The sequence below is a fragment of the Falco cherrug genome, chromosome 4, assembly GCF_023634085.1.
Source record: "Falco cherrug isolate bFalChe1 chromosome 4, bFalChe1.pri, whole genome shotgun sequence".
Classification (NCBI taxonomy): domain Eukaryota; kingdom Metazoa; phylum Chordata; class Aves; order Falconiformes; family Falconidae; genus Falco; species Falco cherrug.
The window spans coordinates 31,003,951-31,018,329 of record NC_073700.1 but is presented as its reverse complement, the minus strand read 5'-3'; the positions used below and the strand labels follow the sequence as shown (position 1 = coordinate 31,018,329).

At 57.5% G+C, this 14,379-nt stretch overlaps 1 protein-coding gene across 3 annotated transcripts in view; it reads left to right on the top strand.

The window, feature by feature from the left end:
- Positions 1-852: 852 nt before the first annotated feature.
- ELFN1 (extracellular leucine rich repeat and fibronectin type III domain containing 1) overlaps positions 853-14,379 on the top strand; it is a 109,028-nt gene continuing 95,501 nt past the window's right edge. The window contains exon 1 of one of the 3 annotated variants that reach the window (XM_055709851.1): positions 853-1,450. The gene's annotated coding sequence lies outside the window, so the exon portion shown is untranslated. Of the gene's footprint in view, positions 1,451-4,291; positions 4,761-10,526; positions 10,698-14,379 lie in introns of those variants that run through there. The other 2 variants (XM_055709853.1, XM_055709854.1) reach the window with 2 other exon arrangements.

Sequence of the window (14,379 nt, the reverse complement as noted above, 5' to 3'; positions counted from 1 at the left end):
TGCCAGCCACCCTTTAATCACTCTGAAGTCGTGTGTGGTGTTGCTAAAACAGCATGAAAAAAAATTTTTCAACAGAAATGGGGAGGTGGGATGTCTGTCTCTGGGTCAGGTGAGGAGTGGTCTGGGGCAGGAGGATGGCTGGTGAGGGCTGAGCATGGGGGCTGCAGATCCTGGGGGGCTGCGGCTCCTGGGGGGCTGCAGATGGGGGTCCTGGCCCAGCCCCATCGGGCCTCACCCCAGCCCCCATGCTCCCAGTGCCACCTGGTGCTGCCCAGCTGGGCCCAGTCTGACCCACAGAGGTTCAGGCTTGGGGTGAGGGGTGGGGTGGAGGGCTGTCATGCACACATGGGGACAGAGGTGTTCACATGGGCTGACAGAGACACATGTGCATAAATACAGGCACACGCAGGCTCCTGTGCTCCCCCCGTGGCCTGTCACACCCACACACGCGTGGGTACCCCCCCCCCCCATACAGACACACACCCCAACACACTCACCCCGGCACCCCCCAGGGTGTCACCACACACACAGCACAGTGTCATACGCACACAGATGTCCCTGACAAGCACACTCACACCTTTAGACACCAACATGCCCCCCACTCTCACAAGGTGTCACTGTCACACACACACACACACACGTGGTGTCAGTGCCACACACACACACAGGGTGTCACGGTGTCACAGTGTCACACACATACAGTGTCACACAGTGTCACACATGCAAGTGTCACAGTGTCTCACACGCACAGTGTCACACACATGCACAGTGTCACACATGCAAGTGTCAAACGCGGTGTCTCACACACGCACACCCGCCCCCCCTCTCCCCCGTGCCAGCCCGGCTCTCCCGGCCAAGCCGCTTATCGTTCAGTGCCGTGACAGCGCGGCCGGACCCAGCCGGGTCGCATCAAACCCGGGCGAGCCAGGCTCAACCGAGCCGTGCCGTGCTGTGCCGAGCCTAGCCAAGCTGCACCGAGACGAACCGGGCCGTTCTAGGCCGAGCCGAGCCGAGCCGCACCGCACCGAGACGCCCGGCCCGCACCCCGAGCCGCCCGCACCGCACCGCGCCGCGCCGAACCGAGCCCATCCCAGCCGAGCCGAGCTCATCCCCGCCGAGCCGCGCCGCGCCGAGCCCATCCCAGCCGTGCCGAGCCGAGCCGTGCCGTGCCGATGGCAGCCCCCCGGGCCTGGCAGCGCTGCCCGGCGCCGCCTGCACGGGCAGGGCTCTCCGCCTGACGCAGTGAGGAGCTGCAGCCCTTCTCTTCTCGGAGGCCGGCTCCAGCGTCGGGATTTGCTCGGCTCCGGCTGCGTTTCCCTGCCCGCCTCCTGCCCCCGGCCCGCCCGCCTGGGAGGGCGCGGGGAGCCGCAGCCGCGGGTGCGCCCGCCGCCCATCACCGCGCCTCGGGGCTGGGCGCGCCGCCGAGCGCCGGGGGCCGCCGCCGGAGCAGGTAGGTGCGCCCGCAGCCCCCGCCGCAGCCCGCCCGGCCCCCGCCCCGGGCTGAGCCCCCCCGCCCCTGCCCCGCACCCGGGGTCCCCCCGCCGCTGCCCGGCGAGCCCCGGAGCCCCGCGCAGGGCCCGTGGCCGCTCCGTGTCGCCAAACTTTTAGCGGCGGCGGCTCAGGTTGGGGCTTCGGTGGGAGAGGACGGCGGGGGCAGCGGGGCGCCGTCCCCTGCGCGGCCGGGGAGTCCTCGGTCTCGGCTGGAGCCGCTCCCGGTCCCCCTTGCCCCCGAGGGGGCAGGTCGGGCCCAGAGCGGCTCTCCCCGGCTTGGGGGCGCGGAGCAGGGGGAGCCCCGCCGGCCGCCCGGCCCGTGTTCCGCCTCTGCCCACGGGGGTTCCCCACGCCCTGGGTCTCCCGGGGTCTCCCCGCCGCCCGCGGGCTGCGCCCGGGCCGGAGCCCCCTGCCCCCGGGAGAGCCCCTGCGTGCCGCCGGCGCCGCAACTGTTGCCTGCGGGAAGCCCCGGTGCTCCGGGGGAAGAGGCAGCGCCGCGGGCGGCAGCAGCGTCCCCCCGGGGACAGGGGGCTCCGGGCCGCATCCCCTCCCCGCCACACGGAGCGCACCCACCACCCCAAATAACCCCGGCGGCCCCGGCTTTGGAGTGGGGGCTGTGGCCGAGCCGCGCCCGGGCTCTGTTCCCCCCCGCATTCCCACGCCGGCAGCGTGGACCTGCCTCCCCACATGTGCTCCTTCAGCGGCTATTTCTGTCCTCACGAAACGTGCCGCACATAGAGCTTTAATTAAAGAAAATTAGTGGAGGAGGGCGGCCGTAGCTGGAGGCGGGGGTGTCCGTGCTCCGGTGGGGGGGGCATCGCATCCACCCGGGGGCCGGTCCCCGGGCCCCCTGTGCTGGGGGGAGGCGGGGGGGCAGGTGCCTGCCTGTGAGTTTGAGCCGCTTTCGCTTGCTTGTTTGTTTGTTTGTTTGTTTAAAAAAAAGGGGGCACGGGGGGACACGGGAGCGTGTTTCTGCCCGGTGTGTGTGTGTGGAGTTTTAATTATTATGACAGATGTTGCTCTGAAGTTCCCTCTCAGTTCCCAAATTCGGGCTGAGCCCAGAGGACCGGGGCACCCGCCGGTTGGCGGAGCCGGTGTTAAACCGCGGCCGGAGTTGCCAGTTTTCTTGATTGCACCTTAATGAAGTTCGGCCGGGGATGGGGGTCCGCGGGGCGGCGAGAGGAGGGGTGTCCCGTCCGCTCCCCGGCGTCTGGCTGGGATGCTCCCCCCTTTCTTCTTGAGGGGTCCCTGTGCAGGACCGCCCCCCACCTGAGTTCTGCCTGACGTTGCCGGCAGGGCCGTGCCTTTGTGTCCGGGGATGCCAGGGCTGTGAGGGGCAGCCCCCCCCCCCCTCAGAACCCCTCCACCCAGCCCAGCCCCCGGCGGCCCCCAGCCCCCGTCCCGCTCGGTGTAGAGCGGAGATGCTCCGTGCGCGGCGGGACCCGGCCGGCAGCAGCGCCCCGGTGCTGGGGGACATACTGGCCTGTCGGGGTGTGTCACCTCCCCCGCCCCGCACCCTGCTGTCCTCCTCCAGCTCTTCCCGGCCAGCAACCTCCGCATCCCCGCTCATCCCTGCCTTCCCCGGGCCGGGCAGCCCGGGGGGACCGCGATGCTGCCCATGTCCAGGCAGTGACTTGCAGCCCTGGGAAAGCCCAGCGGAGGGAGGGGAAGGGGGGGAGGGGGGGGGCACGATATCAACAGGCTCCCCCGGGGGCAGAGGCAGCGGGGCCGCCGGCCTCAGCCGGAGGCAGCCGCTTACGCCCTCCCCAGCCGAGGACTCGCCTCCTCCCGGCGGCTCCGTGCGTTTCTGTGCCGGTTTGCACGGTATTAAATATTTAGAAGTTTGCAGCGGTGAATAAAGCGATCGTTAATAGAAATTGATGGCAATGTTGCAAAGGGGGTGGCACCGCCTGTGGAAGCGGCACGGCACGGCACGGCACGGCACGGCACGGCGGGGGGCGGGCGGGGCCCTCCGGGGAGTATTTTTAAGGGGTTTCAGCCCAAATTACCGGTTTGTCGCTCTGAAGGCTCCGGCAGCGCCCAAACCCAGATGCCGCTCTTCTTATTTCCGACCATGTCTTTAAGGGAAAAAGCGGATTTTTCCGCCCTGCCTGGCTGGAAAGCGTTGCCCCGTGCCTGTGCAGAGAGTAGGTACCCCTCCTCAAGTTTAGCACCTAAAATAACACCCCCCTCAGCACCTCCCGCCGTGCTGCCTAGCACCTTGCAGGGCTTACCCCGCCCCAGATCCCCCGGGTTTGCCCCGGCCTGGCGGGGAGTGCAGGCAGCGAGGGGCAATGGGCAGCGGGGGGGGTGTCGGTGGGGGCCAGGAGCGTGTCCCCAGCGCCCCCCCGCCCAAAGTGCAGAGGGAGGGCAGGCAGCGCTGGGCAGGGAGGGACCCCCGTCTGGGCAGGGCTGAACTTTGCCCGGGGACCGGGAGGAGCGAGCGGCCCCCGGGATGGGGGCGCCCTCCCCGTGCGGGGGGTACCCGTGCCGGGAGTACCCGTGCAGGGCTGGCCGGGAGCCCTGGCTCCCCGCGCCGGGCTCGGCCGCTCCTCTCCCAGCTTGAGTCAGCGCTTTTGTAAACGGCGCGGATGGGGCAGCGCCCGGCGGGGCGGGATGCGGGGCGGGATGCGGTCCTGCCGCTGTTGCGGAGGCAGCGGGAGGGGGAGGAAGGACGCGTTGATCGGGGGGATGGGGGGCAGAGCAGAGAAGGAAAAAGGGGACGAGGGTTGCCCGGGGGCCGGAGTGGGGATGCGCCCCCTCCCCCCCCCTCCCGCGCCCTCCGCGGCAGCCGCTCTCGGTGGGGCCGGCAGGGAGCGAGCGGCCGTGGGGCAGCGGCGTGGCGTGGGACGGGGCGGGCGAAGGGCAGCGTGGAAAGCCCCGGGGGCGACCCGACGCCCTGGTGACGGGCGCCAAAGACCGCCTGTACTCCCCCGGGGCGGCTCTGTGCCGTGCCCACTCCCCCCACCCCACGCTGGGGAACGCTCCCACGGCCCCGCGCTGCCCACGCGTGTCCCAGCCTGGCCACCGCTCCGAGCTGGGGCAGCGCCGCTCTGTGACAGCAGAAAGTGGCTGGAAAGGGGCGAGGCGTCACACGGTCTGCCTCCGGGAGGCAGGGAAACGCTGAGGGACCGATGGGAAGGCATGAATGAATGAATCTCCATAAAGAGCCCCAAGCAGCAGGGAGAGGGAGAGAGGAGGAGGAGGAGGGAGGAGAAGAGGAGGAAGAGCTGGAGCAGGGCAGGCAGCAGCAGACGTGACGCCGGCAGGTAAGGAGGTGCCGGCGGCCGCACGGCTCCGCGGTGCCCGGGCTGGCAGGTTGGGGGGCACAGCCCGAGCGGGGGGGAGAGGAGCTACCGGCACCCCGCGTGGCTTTGGTTTGTTTTTTTAATTTTTAGGGGAGGCGTTTCCTTCCTGCCTCCTTGCAAAATGTAGGATTCCCCAAACTTCCCGGGACTCCCCCCCCGGTACTGCCGCCCCGCGTCCCGCTGGCTCCGGGGGGGGGCTCCGGTCTGAGACCCCTCCCCGGGCAGGGAGCAGCCGGCCGGCCGGTGCTGGGCGCTGCCGCGGCGGGGACCGTGCCTGGCCCTGGGCTCCCCGGCGGGGACCGGCACCGGCACCGGACCTGCCCCGCATCGGGCGGCCCCGAGCCCGGCCCAGCCCACCCGCTGCCAACGCAGCCGCCTCGGCCTGGCGGCAGGATTTACCCTACCGGGAGCATCCAGCTTCGCCTGCGGCCCCCTTTGCTTTGGGAGGGGGGCGGTGGGCAGCCCCTCTCCCTCCCGCATCTCTGTCCCCCCTTTGCTGCTACATCCCTGCCGCGGTTACATAAGGCAGAGGAGCGTGTAGCCAGCGCTATCGCGGGCCAGAGCATCGGGATGTCACCCAGGGATGCCCAGAGCTGAGCCCAACCTCGGCTGGCTGCTCCCGGTCCTCTGCCACACCTGCCCCGCTGCCTGGAGTGAGCCACCCCGCTACCTTCCCCTGCCCACTGCAGGGACCCTGCCTGCGGGTTAGGGGCAGCTGCGGGGGGACATGCACACACATGCACACCCCCTTCCCAGCCCTGCAGCCTGCACTTTGGCTCTTGTGCAGAGCTGCCCCGCACTAGCACTGCTTAAATATGTGTAGCCTTGCTGTGCACACATGCATGCATGCACAGCCTTGATGTAGCAGCCTTGCTCTTGCAGATGGGTCCACTCCAAAGCCATGCACGCTAGAAGTGTTTGTGCACCGATGTGCCGCGGTAGCTAGCACACGGGTCACGCTCCTGCACACACGTGTATGCCCTGGGCTAGTGGACTCCGTGGGTGCTCGCCGGTGCTGGCACAGGGGTGGTGTGTGCTCTCCCTGCCTGCAAGCACGGGCAGGGAATTTTGCGGGACAGGGCCGGCTGCCGGCCCGGGCGAGCGCTGGGAGAGCTGCAGGCCTGGCAGGGCAGCTCTGGCTGGCTGTAGTGGGCAGCTCTGCGGCTGCCCGCAGCCTTCCTCTCCCTGACCGAGGTGCTCTGAGCAGGGATCAATAATGCCTTTCTGATTGGCTTCAATTCCCCATTCAAAGTAGTCACTGCATTAGGACTTGATTTTTCTCCCCTTTGACTCCCGGCCAGATTAGATTGTGAATTTGGCTGATTTTAAGCAACTGGGGGAGGGAAGAGTCATACAGCGAGCAAGCAAGAACTGAAATATCCTACAGGATCCCCTGGAGGGGAAAGAAATCAGGTCTAGATAAGAGCTTGTTCTCCCTGTCTGGCTAATGCTTTCCTGTTTGATGATCAGAAAACACAAGATCTAACCTCTCACCAGGACGGCTTAACTATGAAAGGTCAGGCTTTTGGCTTGTTCGAGGTGCAAGGTTTACTGTTATGAGCTATGTATTATTTATTTCAGTTCTCCCATCATATGCTAAATATAGGATTGCACAATGGATGCAAACAGAAGGATGTGGCCGGTGCTTTGGAGGTTTCTGAGTCGGGCTCTGAATGTAGCGCTGAGGATGGAGAAGCTGTGGCATGGGCAGGATGCGTGGTCCCTGCCCTGGAGAGCTCAGTGTTGTCCCGCTGGTTTGAACAGTCTCAACACCATCCTTGGGCATTTTTTTTCTGATGCGTATTTTCCCCCATGCACGCGTGCTGGGGACAAGCAAGCGGGTTACATCAGTGAAGCCCTGTGTCCCAGAGGGATATGGGAGACAGCAGCCAGGCGCATCCCAGCCGTGCTGGTCCGGGTGGAGTTTCCCTGCAGGCTGCTCCAGGGCTGGGATTTCACACCAAGAAAAGCCACAGCAGCACAGCAACACCCGCAGCATTGGCACTCAGCTGCAAATTGTTGTTAACTCCAGGTGTAGCAAAAGCCTAGGTTTACATGTTTTCTCAGCAAAGGGCACTGGGAAGCTGGGTGGAGCAGAGGGATTTAAGGAGCTGCTGCAGGACAGTGAGTAGTCTTAGGAGGGGAGGATGTGAGGCTGGGGGCTTGCTCTACGTGCCTTTGTGAGCTGTTTGTGATGGGGCTGTGGGGAGGCAGCTGGTGGAGTCATCAGTAAGGCTTTGAGGTGGAGGGCAGGAAAGCTGCTGCAGGGTTGTAAGGGAGTATGAGCTGGGGGCACAGCCTTGGGTGGTGTTTTGCATGACCCGGTATGGTTGCTGGATTTTTTGTGTGTTGTGGACTCAGGGCCTGGGGAGAGTCTGAGTGAGCCTGGCAGGACAGCACTGGGGCTGAGTGTCTGGGTGTGGTGAGATGGTGGTGTGATGGTCACCAGCAAACTGGGCCCAGAGGAGGCTGGTGGGGAGGAGAGGACCTGGGTGGGCTTAGCGGGACAGCTACAGTGCCATGCATGGCTTCAAGCTGTGGGTGAGGCAGGAGACGGAGCTATGAAAGCAGTAGGGTTGTGGGGACCTTGGGGTAGAGGGACTGGAGTGGAGATCCTGTGCTATGGTCCAGTGTCTGCTGCACCCCTGTGAGAGCACTGGTTTGGTGCGGAGAAAAAGGAGGAAGAGCATGAAATGGTACGTGAGCTGTATTTTGGCTGCTGGAGTGTTGAATGTTATGTACAACCCCTAGCACAAGAGTCATCTGGGTCCCTGAGATGTCCCCATAAAAGAAGCAAATAATAATTAATATCTAAGAGGCTGTGAGAGTTAGCTCCAGGTGAGGGATACCTGGAGCCTCCATGTACCACAAGGAGCTGGGGCAGGAGGGTCTGGAGGAGGTGGCCCTGAGGGTGCAGTGTGCGCATCAGCCCAGGTAAGGGAGTTGGAGGGGCATGGCAGGAGGTTGAGGTGGTGGAGATGGGAGTTGGTGTGGTTATGACAGCTGTGTGCATTAAAAAAACCCCAAAACTTCAACAGAAAGAAAATCCCCTGTCAGTCAGGGGAAGCTTACAATCTGTCACTTGGGTCCAGGTTCTGTACTGCCTGGCATGGTCCCCCATGCAATGTAAGGTTCAAGGTATAGTTCAAGATGACCCAGTGGCTGGAGAACCACTGACCACGAGGAAAATGCCCTGAAAATGGACTTGTGGCCAGCTGCCTTGGGGAGCAGAGCATCCTGTGTCCCCTGCCCCAGGAGCCTGAGCGCGTTCTCCCTTCTGGGGACCAGTGGGGGAGAAGCAGGTGTCCCAGGATGGGGTTCAGATCTGTGACCCCCGCTCCTGCTGGATCGGGTCCTGCCCAACTTGGGGACCAAGGTGTTTTGTTCAAACACGTGTTGTATGCAGTCAGGGCTCTCAGTGGGAAAAGCCAAATAAACACAACCCCACCGTCTTCCCCCCAGCCCTCTCCCCTTTGTGGTTGGGGGGAACTGAAGAAGAAAACTCCCGGCTTTAGGGTTTTTTCCCTCCACCATTTCAGCATTTCTTTAGGAGCTGGACAAGGGCATTCCCTGTAGCTCGCTCATATTTTTAAATCAGCAGGAATAAGTCTATGGAAATGTATGTGTTTTACTGTATCAGCTGTCAGCTTTTAGCTTTATTACAGTAAGTGCGGAGTTTTTTGTGGGCCAAACTCATTCATTGGATTTAATGGAGTTAAACTGCAGGCAGATTTGGCAACTTGTTTGTTTATATATTTGTAAAATGGACAGGCAGAGATAATAAAGTTTTATACTTTATACGGCATATTTTAGGGAAAAGTTTTCCAGTAGGTTTTATAAACAGCATGTACATTTTGCTACAGTATATGCTCATACCTCAGCACAAAGCACTTCAACACTGCTGCTTTTTTCACTTTCCTAGAGCTATATATGTGTGTGAACTTGGATTTGTCCATGTTGTTTTCTCATGCTGCTTTCCTTACAAGCGTCTTTAGTGGTTTTAAACATTTCCTTTCTTCCCTTTTGGTGTATTTGTGTCTTTTCCTAAAAATGCAGGTGTGGTAAGAACTGTAAGCCTCGCTGCAAAGGGCTCAGGAGGAGGGAAGAATAATGTATGTAAAGCCTCTTGCTAAATACCCAAAGCACTGTCCCAGCTGCAAATGCAGTATCTCAGGACCTTTCACAGGTACAAACATTTGCTGTGAAACCTTAGAGGGGCTGACTTTTTTTTTTTTTTTTTCTTCTCTTTTCCTTTTGCTTGAGATGCTGTTTTCCTCTATTTCCAGAGTGTGATGATGCTGGTTTTTTGACCTGTTCTGGGCCAGGCTTAGATCCTGCTTGTGCAGTGCCTTTCCCAGTGTAACGTGGAGCAAACCAACACTTGGAGCTGTAGAAAAAAAATGTATTTCTAGAGGATGGATTTGTTTTCTAATGAGTTATTTGATATTTTTCCAGGCTGTAAACAAATTAGACCCAGACCTGTGGCTACTGGGCATGGGGGGGGGGGGGGGGGGAGTGGTTGATGAGCTGAGCTAATTACACAGGTTTGACTTACCAAATGGTCATCACCGCCTCATATGGAGCACTTGGGGGTGTGGAATGGAGGGGAGAGGATATAGATATATAGGGTAAATGCAAAACAATGGTGAGTGATGAGGACTTAAATAAATCTGGAGAATCTGGTGACATTAAAATAAATTGTGGGTAGTAAGGTATGAGAGATATGTGATGTCACAGGAACCCTATAATGTATTTATAACCCAGCTCAGGAGTTGTTTGGGTTTCTAAATAATGCCTTAATTCAATTACCCATTCTTAATTAGTGTTTGCTCAAATTGGAGCAACATCATTAATTTACTTTTATTGCCTTCTACTTTTATTTTGCTGGTGTGGTGGTTTTCATTTTTTGACTCTTTCCCCACTCTGAGACTCATAGCACTCAGCTGTGATGCTCACACCACAAACTACAGCTTCTTTGGTAATAACAGTTTTCCATATTATGAATATTTTTATGGTCACAGACTGCATAGCACTGACCTGACCCTGTAATTGGAGAAAGAAAGAGAAACAGAGCCCAGATGTGAAGTGGCTCCTTTCAAATGCTGAGCAGCATCCTTTCTCGGTAGAGCAGGGTGATGAGCAGGATTAGGCCCCTTGGGTTCCCCCAGCAGGGGGATTTTTGCCTGCATTTGTTTTTTTCCCTCCTGGAAACTGACAGTAGTCGCAGAGACAGGTGCTCCCTGTCCCCCCGTGGTGGCTGTGAGCACACAGGGCTGCTCCTCTGCTGCTGGCACCTGAAGCTGCCCAGGGATGGGGTGGCACAGGGTGCTGAGTGTCACCCAGTGGGGCTCATGTCCAGCTGCTTCTGCATGGGAAGAGCTGAGGGGCAGCGCTGTGCCCTTTATCGCTTTGTCCTGGGGGCAGACATGCTCTTGAGAGTGGTGTTCGGGTGTTTGCTCTTCAGCTCCTCCTGGAAAGGAAAGCTGGGTCAGGGGCACGTGGGAGGTGGAGGCTGGCAGCTGGGGCTCTTGTCCTCTGCACAAGCCAGGTTTGGGGTTAATGCTGACTTATAATAAATGTATTAGCTGGTTTATTTAAGATATAGGATGATAACCGATCAGGGAGACTAACGCAAGCCAAGGCTGCTCCCTCCAAGCCGTGCCTTGCAGAAGCAGATAAACGCCTGTCCCCAGTTTGCAGTGAGCAGGCTGGGCTTTCCTACCCTTTGCCCTGTCTCTTCCTTTTGGTTCCCTTTTCTGGCTTTGCTTCTCTTCCCCACCCTCTGCCCACGCTCTCCTCTCGCTCGGAGGCGAGAGATGCAGCCTCGAAAGCCCCATTCATCACTGCCCGCTAGCCAGGCACTAGCAGCCGCCGCCGCTCCATTGATTGACTGTGGCGGTGAGTGAATTTAAAATCATTACGCTCCCGAGACAGCTTTTAAATATGACGAGATGAAAATCAAATCTGTAAGATCTGTGTCTCCAGCCAGGGAATCCCATGTGGCTGTGGGTGCTGTTGGGGTCTAGGGGAGCCCCCGCTGCTCCAGACCTGGTGGGTGTCCGTACGTGAGCCTGGATCGCGCTGTGCCACGGAGAGGGGAGTGGGCAGGCAGCTGTGGGCAGAGAATTAAGTAGAAATATTTCACTGTAGAAAAGACTACTGTGTAAAGCCATCCATCTGCTGTTTATCTAATGCTTTGCATGAATTAATGAGCTGATTGATTAGGAAAACCTTGCAGCAGCCGGCTGAGGTAGATGATTCTTGTCCTCATGTTACGGGTGGGGGGAACCTGGAGGTGCAGAGGTTAAAATTAAGGTTTCCAAGCTGTTTGGTGGGTTTGTTGTGGTTTTTTTTTTTTCTTTTAGCGAATGCTGTTGTTAAGGCATTTGTCCATTGTTTCACTGATTGATCGATCTGATTTTGGATGCTTTTTGGCCTCAAGAGCAGTTGTGAGAGCTTGGTACGGCTGTAACTCAGCCTTGGAGAGTCTCAGCTTGGGATCTGATCTTCCAGTGTGTTTGTGGCAAAACAGCACAGTCTGCTGTGGCTCGCGGTGTGAGTTTGTAACCAACAGTCTCTTCCCTTTCCACTGGATAAGATGAACTCTTGCCATTTCTTACAACGTTGGCACATTGCTCTTGCCCCGCAGCCTTTGCCAGGCAAGGCTTTCCGTGAGCATCCACAGAGTCACTCTCCTGGTCACCCGCAGCTTGCGGAAAGCCTGGTTGCTGATGGCTGGGCGCATGGAGCAGCGCTCTCTCCGCTACGATGAGTGCAGCTTTTCAAGAACGATGCATTGAGCAAATGTCACTCCACAGCCCCAAAATCTATCAAAGGAAATGACAGCAGCTGTAAGCGTTAATCATCTGGTATCATCAAAATAAAGTTGTTGCAATAGAGCATTGTCAAGGGATAAATGTCTTGACTTCAGCTCAGTGCTAGACCCGTTATTGCTGGTGGTTCACCAAGGTATTCTAGCCAGAGATGGTAATTGCATGGCCCAAGTGCTTATCTTGTGACACTATTAACTCTTCCCTCTCCAGGCTGGGTGGCTGGTCAGTCTGATCACAAGAAAAAATCCTGGGACAGCTGAGGAATTGAAGCAGTTTCTTTTCATCACTGTGCTGAGAAGTTTGTGCCCAGCCCTGCTTGAATAGAAGTAGTAGTGTGTGGAGCAGCACTGAAGAGGCATTTCCCACCCACCCTTCTGAGCTCTCAGTGCAAAAAGAGTCAAGTTGTTAAAGCAGTGCAAAAGAAGGCAATGATTAATTTTTTTTTTTAAAAAAAGGTTTTGAACATCTGAAAAATACCTGCTTCTGCTTTACTCCTGCCCCAGGAAGTGGCTTGGAAATAAACCCTGTAACCCTCATGCTGGTTCTGCCCCTGCTCAGGGTGCAGCAGGTACAAATGCTGTGAGTAGATGTAGTGAGTGTGGCAGACAGGGCATCCATCAGGGCCTGCAGGACCAAGGATGTGACTGCTGGTGTCACTGAACCGATTAACTCCTGGGGATGGAGGGAGGCACTGCAGTAATGTCACTTCCAGCTGCCTTCTCCTGGGAAGGCAATGCTGAGCAGTGAATTGCAAGGTCTGGCGTGTGGCCCAAGGGGATGGAGAGCTGCTGGAAGCGGCTTTCTGTTTAAAATCCAGGAGTTCAAACCTACCTCTGGTGTTTTAAGGCACCATTGATCTTCTGTGCTGGCTGGGTTTGAGCCCCTGTCCGTAGAAGCTGCAAGGACCTGGCCCATGTCAGGAAGAGACTGCTTTGCAAAGTGTGCAGCAGAGCTGGATGCTGAGGTGGCAGTGGGGCTGAGCTGTGCGTCACCCAGCTCTGCTAGGCAGGCAGGACTGTAACTGCAGGGTGCAAACGGGCTGGGTGGGTGCATGGTGGGGATGGGCACCTGGCTGAGCCCACCCCGTGTTGCTCACTTGGTCTGGCTCCTACTTGTCTAGGGAAATGCCGAAGTGTAGGCACAGGAGTAATGCAGCTGCTTCTGGAGAACATCCACCGCAGAGGAGTAAATGGAAAACTTCAATAAATCAACATATTTCAACAGCTGTCCCAGTTCACAAAGGTGCAGAGATTGGGCTGTGGAGTTTGTGTCACTGCTTTACCTTTAAAGAGAGGAGGGGAAATAAATCTGTGGGATGCAATTCTTAAAGCTCCCCAAGAAATCATAGAATCATTTAGGCTGGGAAAGACCCTTAAGATCAAGTCCAACCGTAATGCTTACAAGCAAAGCAAACACCACTACCCCATCAAAGTTCAGAGAAGTTTGCCGTGTTTGCTCCGTGGGTCAGTTTTTTAATCTTGAGCTTCCCATACTTCACTTTCACAGAGAAGTCCTCTTCTCTATGAAAATCCTTTCCAGTTGTGAACTCGGTTCTAATTCCACGTTGGCTTAAAGTAAAAGCCTGAAACTTTCTGCATGGCTTTCCCTACCCTCTTTCAATGAAGAATTACTAGTTCCTGCTCTGATTTTTTTTTTTTTTTTTTTGTCCTTTCCAGTCCCTATCTTACTAACAAAACAGCCATAAACCATGATCATGTTATATAGTATAGCCTTTAGGATAATGCACTCCCTTTAGCACTGGAAGTCTTACTTGTGATGGTGAACGGAGTAATATACTGCATTTTAATTAGACTGGGTTGGGAAATAAGTGTTTCACTCATTGATCTTGCTCTTCTCCCCATTTATTTTGAAGTGCTGGTGTCTTTATTTTCAGCAGGCAAAATCGGAAGTGTTGTTGTAAATCCTGACTATCTTCTGTGATTTAGATTATAAGCAGCTCCTCAGAGCCAGGGCTTGTGGGGTTCCTTGGAGCTGCTGAGTAACAGGTGACCTGCTCTTCTGCAAACAGTGTGTAAAGGGCTGGCAATGGGGACCAGATGGGAAACAGCCTTCAAAGCTGATGAGGTTTTTTGTGACCATCGGAGAGCCTTTTACAGCTGTAAGGGGAGCTGTGCCTGGAGAGCCAGCAGCAGCATTTGGTGGGTAAAACTCGGAGGTGAAGTGACATGCCCAGGGTTACCTGGGGTGTTGGTGCTGGAGCCTGTGCTGGGACCAAGTGCTGTGACACCTGCTTCTGCTTCCACCATGAGACTTATTTCCCTTCTTTGTCCTTAGTTTTGCAGCGCAAGGAAATTTTTGCTTAATTTTAAATGTTCTCCTAAATCTTGGTGACGGCAGATTGACGTAAGCGTGTGCTGGATCAGGGCCTGTTCTCTTATGCATATGGATGCATACGCAGCTGTAAGCGTTTTCCATCTTTAGGCTTCTGCAGTCCAAGGGACAGACCTTCCCTCCCTGCCTGCGGATGTGTCCTCTCTTCCCTTGCACCACGGGTAGTAGTGTTGGGTCTGCTGGCCTCCAGGGTGAGAACATGGGGGTGAATTTGGGTGGAATTGCTGGTTGCTTTGATCATTCATTGTCCGTTGAGTTTGCTAATGAAGCTGCTGCCTGTGTGCAGCCTCTTGGGATGCTCTAGAGCTGGGCATGGCAGTTGGGTGAAAGCCTGAGTGTTGCAGTAGCATCTCCCCTGGACCACATGAGCTGGGAAATTCCTCCCAGCCTGATGC